Here is a 19,259-nt window from a genome sequence, read left to right as displayed (position 1 = left end):
ACCTACACTAACCAAGAAAAGATCCAAAATAAACAAAATCAGAAATGAAAAAGAGACATTACAGCTGCTCTACAAGAAGACATTCAGGCTACTATGAACAACTGCACGTTAAGAAACTTGAAGACCTAGAGAAAACTGATAAACTTCTAGAAACATACAACCTATTAAGATTAAATCAGAATGAAATAGAAAACCTGAACTGACCAATAATGAGTAGCAAGATTGAATCAGTAATAAAAAGTCTCCCATCAAATAAATGCCTAGGACTGAATTGATTCAATGTGGAATTCTATCAAATGTATAAAGAAGAACTAACACCAACGCTCTTCAAACTATTTTAAAACATTGAAGAGGAGAGAATTCTCATTAATTCATCTATGAGGCTAGGATTACCTTGACACCAAAATCAGACAAGGACACAACAACAAAAGAAGAAAGCTACAGTCTAACATCCCTGTTGAACACAGATGCAAAAATCTTCACCAATGCAAGCAAACCAAATCCAACAGTTCATCAAGAAGATAATATACCATTATCAAATGTATTTATTTCAGAGATGCAAGGATGATTCAACATATGCAAATCAAAGGTGACATAACAACAGAATGAAGAACAAAAACCATCTCAATAGATGCAGAAAAATCATTTGACAACAGTCAACACCGTTTATGATAAAAACAAACTATCAACAAACTGGACATAGAGGGACCTTAACTCAAAATTAAAATTTAAAAGGCCATATATGACAACTCCACAGCTAATATCATACTGAATGGAAAAAGTTGAAAGCTTTTCTCTTGCATTAGAAGACTAGAATGCCCATTTTCATCACTCCTATTCAACAGAGTGTTGGAAGTCCTAGCTCAAGTAACCAGATAAGAAAAAGAAATAAAAAGCACACAAATTGGAAAAGAAAAAGTCAAATTGTTCTTTGCAGATGACATAATCTTATATCTAGAAAAAACAAAAAATGACTCCAAAAAACTCTCAGAACTTATTCACAGGTTTAGTAAGGTTGCAGGATGCTAAATCAACATACAAAAATATGTAGCATTTCTACGTACCAATAATAATATAGCTGAAAAAGAAATCAAGACAAACCCATTCACAATAACTATAAAAAAAAAGAAGAAAAGAAAAAGAAAATGAAAAGAAAACACCTAGAAAAAATTTAATCAGAGCTAAAAGATAGCTACAAGGAAAACTACAAAACACTCATGAAAGAAACAGCAAAGTCATCAACAAATGGAAAGACATTTCATTCTCATGATTTGTAAAAGTTAGTATTGTTGAAATCAGGGGTCCTCAACCCCTAGTACTGGTCTGTGGTCTGTTAGGAACCAAGGCACACAGACCACACAGCAGGAGGTAAGCCACAGGTGAGCAGGTATTACTGCTTGAGCTCCACCTCCTGTCAGATCAGTGGCAGCATTAGATTCTCATAGGAGCATGAACAAGAAGAATGAACTGCACATGCAAGGGATCTAGATTGTATGCTTCTTATGAGAATCTAATGCCTGATGATCTGAGGTGGAACAGTTTCATCCTGAAGCCATCCCCCCTCCCCTGACCCTAGTCTGTGGAAAAATTGTCTTCCACAAAACTGATCGCTGGTGCCAAAATGGTTGAGGAGTGCTGTTTAAAATGCCCATATTACCCAAAGCAATCTACTCATCCAATGCAATCCCCATCAAAATACCAACATTATTTTGCAAAGAAATAGAAAAAACAATTTTAAAATTGGTATAAGACCCAAAAAGAGCCTGAAAAGCCAAAACAACCCAAAGCCAAAAGAACAAACCTGGAATCATCACATTACCTGATTTCAAAACATATTACAAATAACCAAAACCACTTGGTATTCGTATAAAAATGAACACATAGACCAATGGAACAAAATACAGAATGCAGGTATAAAGCCAAATATCTACAACCAGATGATCTTTGACAAAGCTACCAAGAATATATATTGGGGAAAGGTTACCCTTTTCAATAAATGGTGATAAGATAACTTGATAAGCATATGTAGAAGAACAAAACTGGACCTTTGTCTTTCTCCTTATACAAAAATCAATCAAGATGGATTGAAGATTTAAATGTAAGACCCAAAAGTATAAACTTGCTAGGAGAAAATATAGGAAAAACTCTTCAGAACATTGATCTAGGCAAAGATTTTATGGTTCAGACCTTGAAAGAACAGGCAACAAAAACAAAAATGATAAGCAGGACTACATTAAACTAACAAGCTTCTGCACTGCAAAAGAAATAATGAACAGAGTAATTAACTCCAGATGGATTAAAGATTTAAACATAAGACCTAACACCATAAAAACCCTAGAAGAAAACCTAGGCAATACCATTCAGGACACAGGCATAGGCAAGGACTTCATGACTGAAACACCAAAAGCAATGGCAACAAAAGCCAAGATAGATGAATGGGATCTAATTAAACTTAAGAGCTTTTGCACAGCAAAAGAAACAATCATTCAAGTGAACCAGCAACAAACAGAATGGGAAAAATTTTTGCAACCTACCCATCTGACAAAGGGCTAATATCCAGAATCTACAAAGAACTTAAACAAATTTACAAGGAAAAAACAACCCTTTCAAAAAGTGAGCAAAGGATATGAACAGACACTTCTCAAAAGAAGACATTTATGTGACCAATGAACATATGAAAAAATGCTGATCATCACTGGTCATTAGAGAAATGCCAATCAAAACCACTATAAGATACCATCTCATGCCAGTTAAAATGGCGATCATTAAAAAATCTGGAGAAAACAGATGCTGGAGAGGATGTGGAGAAATAGCAATGCTTTTACACTGTTGGTGGGAGTGTAAATTAGTTCAACCATTGTGGAAGAAAGTGTGGCAATTCCTCAAGGATCTAGAAATAGAAATACCATTTAACTCAGTAATCCTATTACTGGGTATATACTCAAAGGATTATAAATCATCCTATTATAAAGATACATGCACACGTATTCTCATTGCAGCACTGTTTACAATAGCAGTGGAATCAACCCAAATGCTCATCAATGATAGACTGGATAAAGAATTGTGGCACATATATACAATGGAATACTATGCAGCCCCCCAAAATGGATGAGTTTATGACCTTTGCAGTGACATGGACCTTTGCAAACCATCATTCTCAGCAAACTGACACAAGAACAGAAAACCAAACAGCACATGTTCTCACTCATAAGTGGGTGAGAAAGAAAATTATGATAAAATATGACTTAAAGATTTTTATAACATCATTTCACAGTACTGTACATATAGCCTACTCAACTTACAACCAAATCATGTTACGACCAGTCTGTCGGAACCAATCGTGGTCGTAAGTCAAGCACTAGCTGTACTTGCATGTTTATCATAGCAGTATTCACTATAGCAAAGATACGGAATCAGCCTAAGTGCTCATCAATGGACAAATGGATAAAGAAAATATGTTGTATGTATACCGTGAAATATTATTCAGCCATAGAAAATAATAAGATCATGTCATTTGCAGCAACATGCATTGAACTGAAGGTCATTATGTTAAATGAAATAAGCCAGGCACAGAAAGACAAATACAGCATGCTCTTACTCATAGGTAGGAGCTAAAATACTTGATTTCGTAGACATGCAGGGTAAAACAATAACAAACTGGGAAAAAGGGCTGGGGGAAATGAAGATATGTTGATTATTGATACAAATATACAGTTAGATAAGATAAATAAGTTATAATAATTGATAACAGGCTAGGGTGACTAGGCAATAATATGTATATTTCAAAATAACTAGAGGAGAGGACTTGAAATGATACTAACATGTGAAAATGATGAACACTCAAGGTGATTAATACTCCAAATACCCTGACTTAATCATTACTCATGCTGTGAATTTAACACTCAATGTATCCCATAAATATGTAAATTATTATATATAAATGAAAAGGTTAAAAAGCAAAAAAAAACACACCAATTTTTAAAAATTAAAAAATATTTGATGATTCTATATATTCTCAATAAATTATTTTCCTAAATCTTCTGATACAATATTATCTCTGAGCAAGTGTACATGTCTGGAAAATGAATGTTATATCAAAGTGTGAATATTTATTTTTAAGAAGATAAATATTTATTTTTTAGCATTGAAACCAATTTCATCTAGCAAGATTGCATTTTCTGGTACTATAAGAGAAAACCCAAATAAAATACCTTACTATTTGATGCTAACAAGGCATACTAAATAAAGTGACAGCATAAAGGAAAAACCACTGGGTCAGATACACTTTCCTTTAGGTGTGTAAGAAAAGGATTTAAAATCTCAATATGAATGAGAGTGGGAATCTGATTAATACTATAAACAGACTCAAACCCTTTTTTCTTATATCTGTGTTGTTACTGCAAAAAAGGGGACACAAAACATAAAGACATCAAAAGATAATTTTTCCACATACTGTCTTGGTTAAACTTTAGGATTTTGTTATAAATTCATGAAACACAGTCTACCTCAAAGGAGGCCCACAATGAACCCACCCCTAGTGAAATGATTAAATTAACAAGATAATGAATTTATAACTTGTCTCCTTGTTCATAAAATGTTTATGTATATATTAATATTCCACTTGATTCTCAAACCAAATTTTAGAAGTAGGTAGAAATTATTATCATCCCCATTTTCAGATTTTAAACTATGTATGTGCTCATTAAAAATTAGTGAGTGGGGAAACCGAGCTTCAAAACTTGTTATTCTGACAACAAACCCTATGGTCCTGCTGTTGCATCACCCTGACAACCCTTACCATGAGTCAGAGGGCCCCTGAGTCTGTCCTTCAGGATTCAGGAGTAGCAGATGATGGTTTCACACAGTAAAGTATCAGCTGGACAATCATACTTTCTGTCATGTCACTTCATGAAGTCCAAAGGACCTCATCTCATCTTTGTTTTCTTCAGAGATCCAGTATAGGCTCTCACATTCAGAAGCAGAAAAGCAGATCAATCTTAAATGTTAACATGGTTTTGAGGCGCTTTGTGACTCGTGCCCATGGAGACAAACGTGACTAAGGTGAAACCCACAGCTTCACAGATATATTTCTGCCATGATTATGTTTCATAAAAAAGAATGCAAAAGAAAGAGGATAGAAGTCCCTGAATAAGGCAAAAACTTACAAGTGATGGGGTTCAGGATATATTGCCTCAAAATAGCAGAAGCAGGAAAGTTACTCTCTGACCTTCTCCCACCCTCCATCCCTGAAGCAAAGTCATAAGAACCACATCTTAGAAGTACCATTCCTGTCCCTGGAGATAACAAACATCCTTGTCTGTGAAGACCCAGGGACACAGAGAAGAATGTGTACAAACCTGCCTTGCTAGCCACTTAGTCCAATCATACCTCTCCATGACTATCCACGTCTCTATCAAACCTAGCATACAATACACATAGGTTTACCTGTTCTTTGGATCTTTATTTCTTTATGAAGTCTTCCATGTCACATAAACTTTATAGTAAATAAATATTTGTGACATTTTTCTCGTTAACCTCTTTTTTTAAATAGGGGCCTCAACCACAAACTTAGCAATGGGTGAGGAAAAAAAACCTTTTCTTCTCTAAAAGCCTGTTTCCTTGTATATGAAGTAGGAGAAGAGGATTAAACCTATTTAGGTCAAAAAATTCTCTGATTCAAAGAGTATATTGGCATAATCATATTCAGAAGCAAATAAAAGGAGTACTGTACACATTTCAAGCTTCTGCTTTTAATTTTTAAAATACCTTTGTAGTGCCATGAAGATATGAGACATTACAAATTTTAAATACATTTTACTGTTATCAGTTTACTGTTTATTATTAGTTTACTATTTACATGATTATATAATTTGCTGCAAAATGCTCTGTGTTTTCGTAATTCTTCACGAGTATGGGTCCTATTCAATGCAATGACTTTTCCATTGAACCTATATGGAAAGCCAAATAATTTTTTGTATTCTAAGAATGTACAATTTATACTGCCCCATGCAAATACATATAGAACTGCTGGCCTATCACCGAAGAATAGCCAAAGGACTATCAATCAAGTCCTGAGTCTGCGCCCAGCATAAGGAAAATTCCGTTTTCAATGACAACTCCGAAAAAATGGCCTTTTCATTGTTGCTATTTCAATATCACTATGGGAGGCAGTGCTTGGGCACTGACTAGGAACTACCTCCATAAGCTTATGAATAAAGTGAGAGCTTTTAAAAGCACTTTCTAAAAGGATTTGCAACAACAGACTTTTGGGGAATGAATATTACCTTCATTTTCAATAGGAAGCCATGATAAAAATAAGCTATTGGCTTGTCTCATATATATTGTAATTTTAAGAGTTTTAAGTAACAGAAGGGCCTTAATACATCTAAAGATTAAATTACTGAGAAATGACATTTATTTTTAAACTTAAAAATTAGTATTTTAAAAGGCATTTCTAGTGAACGGAAACAGAGTACTATATTCAAGCTGAAGAGCTAAAAAATAATAATTCACTGTTACTTTTATGTCCTTCAATTTTTAACAGTTAATATGTCAGGAACAGCAGATACACACATTCTTTCTACTCAACATTGTAATAATTATAAATCAGCATGACTCAGGATATAGTTCTACTTCTAAGTTTGGCTTAAATGGTAGAATATTTTTAAAATCCAGTTTAGTATACTATTCTTTTTAAAGTTCCTTTAAGAAACTTCTCAAAATAGATTCTTACTATACTGAATTTAACATGAATAACAAATGAGTAAAAAGGAGTTTGCAAGCTGACAACTTGATTAAACCTAGTTTTACAGAGTGAGCTTAAACTAGTCAGGATCTTACAAAACTTCTAAGAACTTAGGAAAACCAAATAGGATTTGTGTTGCCTCTGTGTAAGCAAATCTTTGTAAATTTGTTCTCTTTGTGACAGATGATGGCAAACAGTCAAATGGTACTTTTCCCTACCAGGGTGGCATTTCTTGGCAGCTTAATCATCCGTTTTTAGGGTGTTTTTCCACTCGCAGATAACATCTTGTCCTCAGTCTTCATCTTAGAGAGAAAAGAACCTCTCATTTTCACTATCTTTTTATCTCACCCAACCAACTAAGAGAAGATGGAGAAATATCAGACAACTGAACAAATAGAAATCAGTTTTGATCTCTAATGCCTAACCTTTACTTGGCCCTTAATACTGCCTTGCACTTTTATACTCCTGTAGTCAACTCACTCGCTTATACTCACAATAATTATTTCAAACATCTACTCTTCTCTTATACTCCCATGACTTTGCAAAGTCCCTAAAAAAATAATAAAAAAAAAAGCATCATGCAAAAAATTTCTTCAATCCTTCAACTTCCTGCACCAAATCAATGCTACAACTCCCCTCAACTCCTCTATATTCTTTCTGATCTGTAAAATTGGAGGAAATGTTTACTTTTATATGTAAGGCCAATCTCTCCACTGTTCTGGCATGTATTCCTTTATATATTTCCAGGAATCTTATGCTTTTTGCTTGTTTTGTTGTTGTTGTTGTTGTTGTTGTTTGCTCAAGTTTTAACTGTTTTGAGTAGCAATATATTTAGATGTCTAAAAATTCAAAAATTACAAAAGGGGATATGACAGAAAATGTATTTTCTATTTCTAGTCCCAGTCATCTATCTTCTCTTAGGGGCAGGTGTCCTACCAGAGATATTCTATGCACACCTAAGTAAATGTATACAAATATTTTCTCAAGCTTAAATTAAAAAAAGTAACATACTTTATACCCTGTGGCATATCTTGCTTTTTCACTTAAAATATATCTTAGAAACAATATTAACTCACAAAGTATTGATTCATTCTTTTAAAACTGCATAGTATAAATTATGAATGTTGCATAATTTTGTTTATCCTGACCCTATTGATAGACATTTACACTGTCTCCTAACTTTTAGTATTATAAGCAATATTGCAATGAATATTTTGTACATTATTTCACATAAGTGAAAATATATCTATAAGTTAAATTCCTATTAATGGGATTACACAGGTAAAGGGTAAATGCAATTGTAATTTTGATAAATATTGTCAAATTATTATCCATAGAGATGAAATGACAATCCCACCAAAAATGTATGAGAGTGTAACACTGAGTCAGCTAACAGACTGAGTGGGGAAACCCAGTAAGGCCTGTCTGCCTACGTTCTTGATGTCTCTGAGCATGCATTTCTTCCTTCTCTATATGGGGCAGGGCCGTCTCTGGAATGAGAGTTTTATGACCTACAATCAAACAAGACAGGTCAGACAATTTCTATATGGCCAATTTTTAAACAGAAATTGGGGGTATAGGGGCAACCTGGAGTCATATTTTTAAGTTTTATGGCTGGTTTAAAGGACAAAGGGCTCTGGTTTTTGTGATCTGCCTTGGGAAATATGGATTCTAGTTTCTATGGCTAACCTCAATGAAGAATGAAAGGCCAGAGACAGGAGGGTAGGAGAAGGTCAAAGAAACACCCTTGCTTCTAAGGCTACTCCTGAAGCCTTGATTTTTGGGTATTGTTTTTTAAGCCCCAACAAGCAGTAAAACTCGCCCAACACAAGACCATCACAAAGGTTTTCCTGGTTTCATAATATAATTTTAATTAATATTTTGCCAATTTATTTTAAGATTGAGCCTCTTCAAATATTTAAAATCCATTTGTATATCCTTTTCTCTGTTCATATCCTTTTTCTATTTTCTCATGTTATGTTTTTAGGAAATTGACTTGTAGACATTATTTATATGTAAAGATGGCTTTTGTAATATATGTTGGTTTATTTGCTATGCAGAAAATTTTATATACTCAGATTTATTCAAATTTTACTTTGATTGCTTCTGGCTTTTGTTTTTTACTTGGAAAGTCCTTTTCTAATCCATGATTACAAAACAACAACCAAAAAAAAAAAAAAAAAAAGAAAAAACTTATGGTTTCTTCTATTACCTTTGTAATTTATATTTTAAAGTTTTCTTTATATAAATTTTACATATTTCTTGTTAAGATCATTTCTAGGTATTTTATCATTTTTATTGCTATTGTAAGTGGATTTTGTCTTTTATTAGATCTCCTAACTCATTGTTGTTTCAATATATAAGGGCTACCAATTTCTGTATACAGATTTTTTAGTCAATCACCTTATTCAATTCTGAAAAGGTATTTAGGTAATTGTTTTAAGATTTTCACAAATAAAATTACGTTACCTGCAAATAGTAACAATCTAAACTCATGCTTTCTCATATTTAAACCTGTAAATTATTTTTTCACTTTCTATACTGGTATCCCCAGAATAATGTTGGACAATAGTGTGATAGCAAGCCTTCTTGTCTTGCTACTCAGGTAATCTTATATATTAAATCTTCTTATAACTTCCTAATTTCATTAGCTTCTCCCTATTTGCTAGATCTTTTTAATCTTGAAAAACTCTCTGTGGATATCATACTGCAGGTCAGTATGAAGCCACTGCTCTCTCACTTTTCTTTTAAATGTCTTAGAAAAGTTATTTACAGTTGACCCTTGAACAACGTGGGTTTGGACTACATGAATTCACTTGTACGTGGATTCTGTTCTGCCTCTGGTAACTTTGAGACAGCAAGACCAACCCCTTCTCTTCCTCCTCCTCCTCAGCCTCTACTTAATGTGAAGATGATGAGGATGGAGATCTTTATGATGATCCACTTCCACTTAATGAATATAAGTATACTTTCTCTTCCTTATGATTTTCTTAATAACATTTTCTTTTATCTGGCTTACTTTCTTGTAAGAATAAAGCATATCATACATATAACATACAAAATATATGTAAATCAGTTGTTTATGTTATCAATAGTACCAACAGTATGCTATTAGTAGTTAAGTTTTGGGAAGTCAAAAACTACATGTGAAATTTTGACTGTGCAGAAAGTCAGCACCCCTACCTCCTGCATCGTTCAAACATCAGCTGTATTCTTTTTCTTCTCAGATTCTCATCTTCCATTTATTCCACCATTAGTTTCAATCTAGCTTTTGTTTCTATCACCAGGTAGGACAGGTAGACTGGCCTGTGAATAATGCAGGCCTCAAGAAACTCTTTGATCGTGGTGACAGTAGCAGGGAAACTGAGTTCCAGAGGTGACCATGGCAGCAGTGTAAAAAGTGGTGTCGAATGCACAGTTCAAGTCTTCTCCCTGGTGTCAAATGTGACAGCTAGTGTCCACTGGCTGCATCAATAGTAGCTTCTCTTGACTACCTCTGCAACATGGTTTTGGACATTGTTTCTGGCTGCTGGACTCATGTGGTTTATCGCACCTCTCAGAGATTTAATAAATTACCTAATGTCCTTTAAATAAATTCAGTGTCTGCTTATATTAACAACTGTTTGGTTTCTGTTACTTGCTCTTGCTGAGATTACCAATGTACTCATTCAATAGTAGTATTCAACCTAATTAATTATTTCCTCTTTCTAGAAATATTCTTGTTCCTTGGTTTCTAGGATGCCACATTTTCAGTTTCCCTTTTTCCTCTCTGGCCACTTCTAGGTTTCTTTTTCTGGCACTATCTTCTCTTCAGCATGTCATTTAAATATTCCCATTTCTCAGGATTAGACCTTATTATTCTCACAATATGCTCATGTCCTAACAGATTTCATGTATTTATATGGCTGGAAATATAATCAATTTGCTGACTACTTCTAAACTTATTTCCTCAGCATAGATTTGATGTTACGAGTTCTACATCTACATATATAACTATGCTCAGCACATCTGCTTGTATATCTCATATGCAACTTGAACTCTAAGTTATGATATTTGCCCCTAAAATTGTCTCATCTCAGTGAATTACATCACCATCTACCCAGTGCTCATTTCAGAAATCTTAGAATCATCCTTTACTTTTTCCCTCTTGCCCCCTAAATCCCACCAAGCCCCAAGTCCTATCAATTTCTTTTCAGCTCTGTCAGCTTCTCCACTTTTATCACTTTGGATCTAATTACCATCATTTCTTATTTGAATTCCTATCCACTTAACTGATTCTTGAATTCACTCTTATTTTCACCAATCCATTCTCTTTATGACAGTCAAATTGCTGTTTTTAAAATTGGAAATTTATCATATGACTTCTCTATTGCAAATCCTTCAATGGGTTCCCATTGCTGTTACAATGAAATCCAAAATACTCTATACAACCCAAAAGAATATCATTTACCTGGTCTTTTTTGACCTCATTAGGCTCTTATACCCTTCTTCTATCCTGTATTAGTCAGTGTACAGCTGGAAAAACAGAATCCAAGAGCCGTTTCAATGAATAAAATATTACCTGGATATCAGGAAGCTGTTATCACCTTCCACTAGTCTTTACTTCCCTTTGATGTGTTGAAGGCACTGTGCCCATTCTTGCCACCTTGTGACAGAAATTAATATAAAATGTGCTTACCAAAGACTTAACAAAATGTAATTTTCGGGCTTCTAGCTACTGTGATTGAGAGGGGAACACAAATAACAGGCACATGTTCCTACTCTAATTTTTCAAATTAACCAAACTTGGCTTTTAAAACACTCTATCAAGACACACACACACACACACAGTCTCACATAAAAACACAATTTCCATAAGGTTAATATTAATTTATCCTTTGGGTATTAGCCTAAACAACAGTTTATAAACAAAGCTATTTTTGTCCCCAACATATTAATTTTGTTCCCACAGTATGTACCCACTGGCACCCTGTGCCTTTCCTCATAACATTCATAAAATTGAGACTAAATAATTAAATAGATTATATTCATTTAATATCTACCACTCATGCCAAACTAAAAAGTCATAGAAACGAAAGGCATATATACCTTATTCATTGCTACATCCCCACTGGATGGAGCATGGAAGATGTGGAATAAATATTTGCTGAATAAATGCAGTGTATCTTCTATTACAGTACTCAAAAGGGTAGTCCCTTCATTTATTGTTAATAATCCCTTCAGGGACAAAAACTGTTTGAAATGGTTATTTTACCATAAACAGAAGAGTCCATTTCTCAGGGGTTTCTCTTATGTTATACAGAAATTTACCAAAAAGTGGCATATTAGTTGTCAGAGTTAATTTTAGGTATCAACTTGACTGGACTAAGTAATATCCACAGAACAGGTAAAGCAAAACTTCTGGGTGTGTCTGTGAGGGTGTTTCCAAAGGAGACTGGCCTGTAAGTCAGTGGACAGAGTGGAAACCTTCAAGTGGGCAGACACCATCCAATTGGTTGGGGGCCCAACAGAACAAAAAAGGACAGAAAAAGATTTTCCCTCTCTCTCTCCTGGAGCTTACGTGCGCTCCTCCCTCTGTTCTTGGACATTAGAACTCAATGCTCTCCAGCCTTAGGACTCCAGAACTTACACCAGTGGCACTCCCATCTTGGGTTCTCAGGCCTTTAATCTCAAACTGAGAATTACACAATCCACTTTCTTTGTTCCAAGGCTTTTCAACTTGTGCTGAGCCATGCTATTGCCATTCCAAAATCTTCAGCTTGCAGATAGCCTGTAGTGGGACTTCTCAGCTTCCATAATTACATGAGCCAGTTTCTATAATAAATCCTCTATCTATCTGTCTATCTATCTATCTATCTATCATCTATCTACCTATCTAATTATCTAGCTGCTTATCAACCCATGTATCCTATTGGTTCTATCTTTCTGGAAAACCCTGACTAATATAGTGTCTTGGAACCATGAATGCCTAAATATTTTTCAATAACCTAATATATTCCATATTAATTTAAGTAACCATGAAGACATTTATGAAAATAGATAGGAAAAAGAGTCCAAAATAAGAAAAATTAGAAAGCAAAGACCCCTCTAATCTTGAGGTTCTAGAACATCAAGATATAGAAACATAACAAAATATATGAAAACAGATTTTCACAGATTTGAAAACAAAATACGAAAACAACAAAATCTGAAATCTTACCACATTGGGAGGTCAAAGTGGGAGTCCAGGAGTTTGAGACCAGCCTGGGCAACATAGCAAGACCCTGTCTATACAAAAAATGTAAAAAATTAGTTGGACATGTGACACACACGTGTGGTCCCAGCTACTAGGAATATGAAAACAACAAAATCTGTTTTACCTAAATATTCACATACATTTTGTGCCATAATGATATTTTCAAATAGTGAATGGCAACATCTGAGCATTAAAGTATTTGATAATGAAAGAAATAGAATTGATTCATTTGATAAGCTGGCTGATAGTGCTCCAATTTGACTCTATCTATTACATCAACTCCTTTGGCTCTTTATTCTCATAACAGAAAGACTCTAGGATACAAGAGGGCAGCTGAGCTATCAGCAGTCTGCTATCTTTGAAGCTGGGTTCCTGATTCTGAAATTAGATTTTAGAAATTCTAATACTCAGTGTTTGTTCTGTTTTTAAGAGGTGAGTTGTATCTAGCTCTTTCATCATCAAATGCTTATAATATAACCACTTATACATTCTGATTTGTGGGGGAAGGTGGAGATAAGATTACAATCAATGAACTTTGAAATTATTGCCGAGAGAGAGGAAAGGGTGAGAAGGGAAGTTACATTAAGAGGTAATTGATGTAGTTCATCTAGGAGTGCTTTTTTATCAGGGAAATAAGAAGCAGTCTTATCCAATGAAAGTGTATGGGCTAAGGAAATGGATGGAGGCCTGAGGAGAAAGGGAAAAATTTGAAGAAGTCACTGCAAAGTCTTCAAAAAGATGACTGTAAGGATTCTTGCATAGCTTTGAGAATTTGAAGAGAAATTTGATATCATGAAATATCAGAAATTATAATTGGCACCCTGTTGATATTTTATGAAGCAACTCCTGATATGTATGGCAGGAGTGCTGAATGCCATTAGTGAGGGTTAGCAAAGCAGACAAGTGCTGATGAGCACGTTACTGAAAAGTTTACCATGAAGTCCAATCTGAATAGAAAGGCAGAAAAGCCAGAACTGGAGTCATGGACTTGGGGATAAGCATTATAAGACAAAAATTGGAAGACAAAGCATAAATTCAACAGTGATGATAAATTGCTAGGAAAACAGGAGGCTAGGCGAGAAAAAAACTTTTAAATGAGAAATTCCTACTGAGACCAGAGGTTCTCAGGAGATTGAAAAGAACTGATTTTGTCAAGGACTTCAAGTAGAAGCAGAATTTTAAAAATACACACAGAAGTTCAAAAGGTGGGGGGTGGGGGTGGTTGTTAAAGAAAGGCTACAAATAATGGTCTAGAAGTAGATTACCCAGCCCTGTTTCAAGAAACATGGGTGGAAGTACATGGAATAAACAGAGACTTTTTTTAAAGAAAAGGCTGCCAAAGATCTTAAATTTTAAGATAAAAATTCATGTGTCATTTAGATTGAGAAGGTAGACTGGGATGTTTGTTTATGGTGGAACAGGGTCCTAAAGAGTCTTTTGAGAAAAACAGAGACTACTCAGGAATGGAGTGGGCCTAGAGCCTAGGGAGGTAGGCTAGATAAGGTAGTTAGAAACAAAATGAGTTTTGATTTCCTAGACAAGATGGCCAAACAGAAACAGCTCTGGTCGGCAGCTTCCAGTGACACCAACACAGAAAGTGGGTGATTTCTGCATTTCTAACTGAGGCATGCAATTCATCTCATTAGAACTTGTTAGACAGTGGGTGCAGCCCAAGGAGGGCAAGCAGAAGCAGGGTGGGGTGTTGCCTCATCTGGGAAGTGCAAGGAGTAGGGGAATTCCTTCCCCTAGCTAAGGGAAGCTATGAGGGACCCTGCCAGACACTATGTTTTTCCCACGGTCTTCGCAACCCACAGACCATGGGATTCCCTCTCCCTCAGGTGCCTACGTCACAAGGGCCCTGGGTTTTAAGTACAAAACTGAGTGGCTGTTTAGGCAGACACCAAGATAGCTGCAGGAGTTTTTTTTCATACCCCAGTCGTGCCTGGAATGCCAGGGAGACAGAATCATTCGCTAAAGCCAGGCAGCCAAGGGTCTTGCTCAGTGGATCCCACCCCCACAGAGCCCACCAAGCTAAAAGTCTAGCTTGAAATTCTCACTACCAGGAAAGTAGTCTGAAGTCGACAGTGAACTCTAGACCTTGGTGAGGGTGGGGGGTGAGGGGTGTTTGCCATTACTGAGGCTTGAGTAGGCAGTTTTCCACTCAGTGCAAACAAAGCCCCCAAAAAGTTCGGAGTGGGCAGAGCACATCATGCCACAAAGCCACTGTTGTCAGACTGCCTCTCTAGATTTGTCCTCTCTGGACAGGGCATCTCTGAAAGAAAGGAAGCAGCCCGTCTGGGGCTTATAGATCAAACTCCCATCTCCCTGGAACAGAGCACTTGGGGGAAGGGGCAGCTCTGGGCACAGCTTCAGCAGACTTAAACATTCATGCCTGCTCCCAACACAGTGCTCGAGCTCTGCTTAAGGACAGTTTGCCTTCTCAAGTGGGTCCCTGAACCCCATGCCTCCTGACAGGGAGACACCTCCCAGCAGGGGTTGACGGATGTCTCATACAGAAGAGCTCCAGCTGGCATGTGGAGGGTGCTTCTCTGGGACAAAGCTTCCAGAGAAAGGAGCAGGCAGCAATCTTTGCTGTTCTACAGTCTCTGCTGGTGATACCTAGGCAATCAGGGTCTGGAGTGGACTCCCAGCAAACTCCAGCACACCTGCAGAAGGGGGCCTTGTTAGAAGAAAGACTAACAAACAGAAAGCAATAGCATCAACATCAACAGAAAAGATGACCACGCAAAAACTCCATATGAAGATCACCAACAGCAAAGAACAAAGGTAGATAAATCCAGGAAGATAAGAAACAATCAGCACAAAAAGGCTGAAAATTCCAAAAACCAGAATGCCTCTTCTTCTTCAAAGGCTCACAACTCCCCTCCAGCAAGGGAACAAAACTGGATGGAGAATGAGTTTGACAAATTGACAGAAGTAAGCTTCAGAAGATGAGTAATAACAAACACCTCTGAGCTAAAGGAGCACATCCTAACCCAATGCAAGGAAGCTAAGAACCTTGAGAAAATGTTAGCAGAACTGCTAACTAGAATAACCAATTTAGAGAAGAACATAAATGACCTGATGGAGCTAAAAAACACAGCATGAGAACTTCATGAAGCATACATAAGTTTCAGTAGCCAAACCAATCAAGCAAAAGAAAGTGTATCAGAGACTGAAGATCAACTTGATGAAATAAAGCATGAAGACAAGATTAGAGAAAAAAGAATGAAAAGAAATGACGAAACCTCCAAGAAATGTGGGACTATGTGAAAAGAACAAACCTATATTTGATTGGTGTACCTGAAAGTGACAGGAAGAATAAAACCAAGTTGGAAAACACACTTCAAGACATTATCCAGGAGAACTTCCCCAACCTAGCAAGACAGCCCAACATTCATATTCAGGAAATACAGAGAACACCACAAAGATACTCCTCAAGAAGAGCAACCCTGAGACACATCATCATCAGATTCACCAAGGTTAAAATGAAGGAAAAAATGTTAAGGACAGCCAGAGAGAAAGGTCGGGTTACCCACAAAGGAAAGCCCATCAGACTAACAGGGGATCTCTCTGCTGAAACTCTACAAGCCAGAAGAGAGTGAAGGCCAATATTCAACATTCTTAAAGAAAAGAATTTCCAACCCAGAATCTCATATCCAGCCAAACTAAGCTTCGTAAGTGAAGGAAAAATAAAATTCCATACAGACAAGCAAATGCTAAGGGATTTTCTTGCCACCAGGCCTGCCTTACAAGAGCTTCTGAAGGAAGCAGTAAATATGGAAAGATAAAACCACTACCAACCATTGCAAAAACAAACCAAAATGTAAAGACCATCAACATTATGAAGAAACTGCATCAACTAAAAGGCAAAATAACCAGCAAGCATCATAATGACTGGATGAAATTCACACAATATTAAGCTTAAATGTAAATGGGCTAAATGCCCCAATTAAAAGGCACAGACTGGCAAATTGGATAAAGAGTGGAGACCCATCCTCATCAGTAGGCTGTATTCAGGAGACCCATCTAACACACATAGACTCAAAATAATGGGATGGAGAAATATATACTAAGCAAATTGAAAGCAAAAAATAGTGGGGTTTGTAATCCTAACCTCTGATAAAACACATAATTGGAACTAAAACACTCTGAAACAGTCTCTCAGACCACAATGCAGTTACATTAGAACTCAGGATTAAGAAATCCACTCAAAACTGCAGAAATACATGGAAACCAAACAACTACTGGGTAAATAATGAAATGAAGGCAGAAATAAATAAGTTCTTTTAAACCAGTGAGAACAAAGACACAATGTACCAGAATTTCTGGGACACAGCTAAAGCAGTGTTTAGAGGGAAATGCATAGCACTATATCCTCATAGGAGAAAGCAGGAAAGATCTAAAATGGCACCCTAGCATCACAATGAAAAGAACTAAAGAATCAGGAGCAAACAAATTAAAAGCTTGCAGAAGACAAGAAATAACTAAGATCACAGTAGAACTGAAGGATATAGAGACATGAAAAACCCTTCAAAAAAATCAGTGAATCCAGGGTCTCATTTTTGAAAAGATTAACAAAATAGATAGACCAATAGCCAGACTAAGAGAGAAGAATCAATCAGACACAATAAAAAATGATAAAGGGGAGATCACCACAAATCCCGCAGAAATACAACTACCAACAGAGAATATTAGAATATTATAAACACCTCTATGCAAGTAAACTAGAAAATCTAGAAAAAAATGGATAAATTCCTGGATACCTGCACCTTCACAAGACTAAACTAGGAAGAAGTCAAATCCCTGAATAGACCAATAACAAGTTCTAAAATTGATGCATTCCTTAATAGCTTACCAACCAAAAAAAGTCCAGGTCCAGATGGATTCACAGTCAAATTCTACCAGAGGTACAAAGAAGAGCTGGTATATTTCTTCTGAAACTATTCCAAACAACAGAAACAGAAGGATTCCTCTCTAACTCATTTTTTGAGGCCAGCATCATTCTGATACCAAAATCTGGCAGAGACATGACAAAAAAAGAAAATTACATGCCAATATCCCTGATGAACATTGATGCAAAAATCCTCAATACAATACTGGCAAACTGAATCAAGTAGCACATCAAACAGTTTATCCACCATAATCAAGTCAGCTTCACCCCTGGGATGCAAGGTTGATTCAACATATGCAAATCAATAAAGGTAATCCATCACATAAACAGAAACAATGACAAAAACTACAGAATTATCTCAACAGATTCAAAAAAGGCATTTGATAAAATTCAACATGCCTTTATGCTAAAAACACTCAGTCAACTAGGTATTGATGAAACCGATCTAAAATTAGTAAGAGCTATTTATGATGAACCCACAGCCAATATCATACTGAATAGGCAAAAGCTGGAAGCATTCACTTTGAAAACCAGCAGAATACAAGGATGCCCTCTCTCACCACTCCTATCGAACATAGTATTGGAAGTTCTGGACAGGGTAATTGGGCAAGAGAAAGAAATAAGGGGAATTCAAATAGGAAGAAGGAAAGTCAAATTATCTCTGTTTGCAGATGACATAATTGTATATTTAGAAAACCCCACCATCTCAGTGCAAAAACTCTTTAAGCTGATAAGCAACTGCAGCAAAGTCTAAGGATACAGAATCAATGTGCAAAATTCACAAGCATTCCTATACACCAGTAATAGACAAATAGTGAGCCATATCATGAGTGAACTCCCATTCACAATTGCTACAAACAGAATTAAATACAGTACCTAAGAATACAACTTACAAGGACCACTTCCAGGAGAACTGGAAACCTCTGCTCAAGGAAATAAGAGAGGACACAAATAAATGGTAAAACATTCCCTACTCATGGGTAGAAAGAATCAATATAATAAAAATGGCCATGCTGCCCAAAGTAATTTATAGATTCAATGCTATCCTCATCAAGCTCTACCACTGACTTTCTTCACAGAATTAGAAAAAACTACTTTAAATTTCATATGGAAACAAAAAAGAGCCCATATAGCCAAGAAAGTCCTAAGCAAAAAGAACAAAGCTGGAGGCATCACACTACCTGACTTCAAACTATACTACAAGGCTACAGTAACCAAAATAGCATGGTACTCATTCCAAAACAGATATATGGACCAATAGAACAGAACAGAGGCATAAGAAATAACACCACACATCTACAACTGAGGAAATGTGTTTTCTTTCTGGGTCCACAAGGGGATGTAGTTTTAAGGGCAAGAACTTCCTAGCACCATGACCCCCTCCC

The 19,259-nt window shown here is 36.1% G+C and overlaps 1 long non-coding RNA gene across 1 annotated transcript; it reads left to right on the top strand.

Moving 5' to 3' along the window:
* Positions 1 to 905: 905 nt before the first annotated feature.
* On the top strand, positions 906 to 17,702 carry LOC116565492. The gene is made up of 3 exons (XR_004275465.1): positions 906 to 918; positions 15,127 to 15,132; positions 17,593 to 17,702. It is a non-coding gene; the product is annotated as an uncharacterized LOC116565492 (long non-coding RNA).
* Positions 17,703 to 19,259: the final 1,557 nt, after the last annotated feature.

This window comes from Sapajus apella, unplaced genomic scaffold (genome assembly GCF_009761245.1).
Source record: "Sapajus apella isolate SASKATOON/1434 unplaced genomic scaffold, GSC_monkey_1.0 scaffold40, whole genome shotgun sequence".
In the NCBI taxonomy this organism is placed as follows: domain Eukaryota; kingdom Metazoa; phylum Chordata; class Mammalia; order Primates; family Cebidae; genus Sapajus; species Sapajus apella.
The sequence above is the reverse complement of the archived record's forward strand: the minus strand, read 5'-3'. Positions and strand labels throughout refer to the sequence as shown.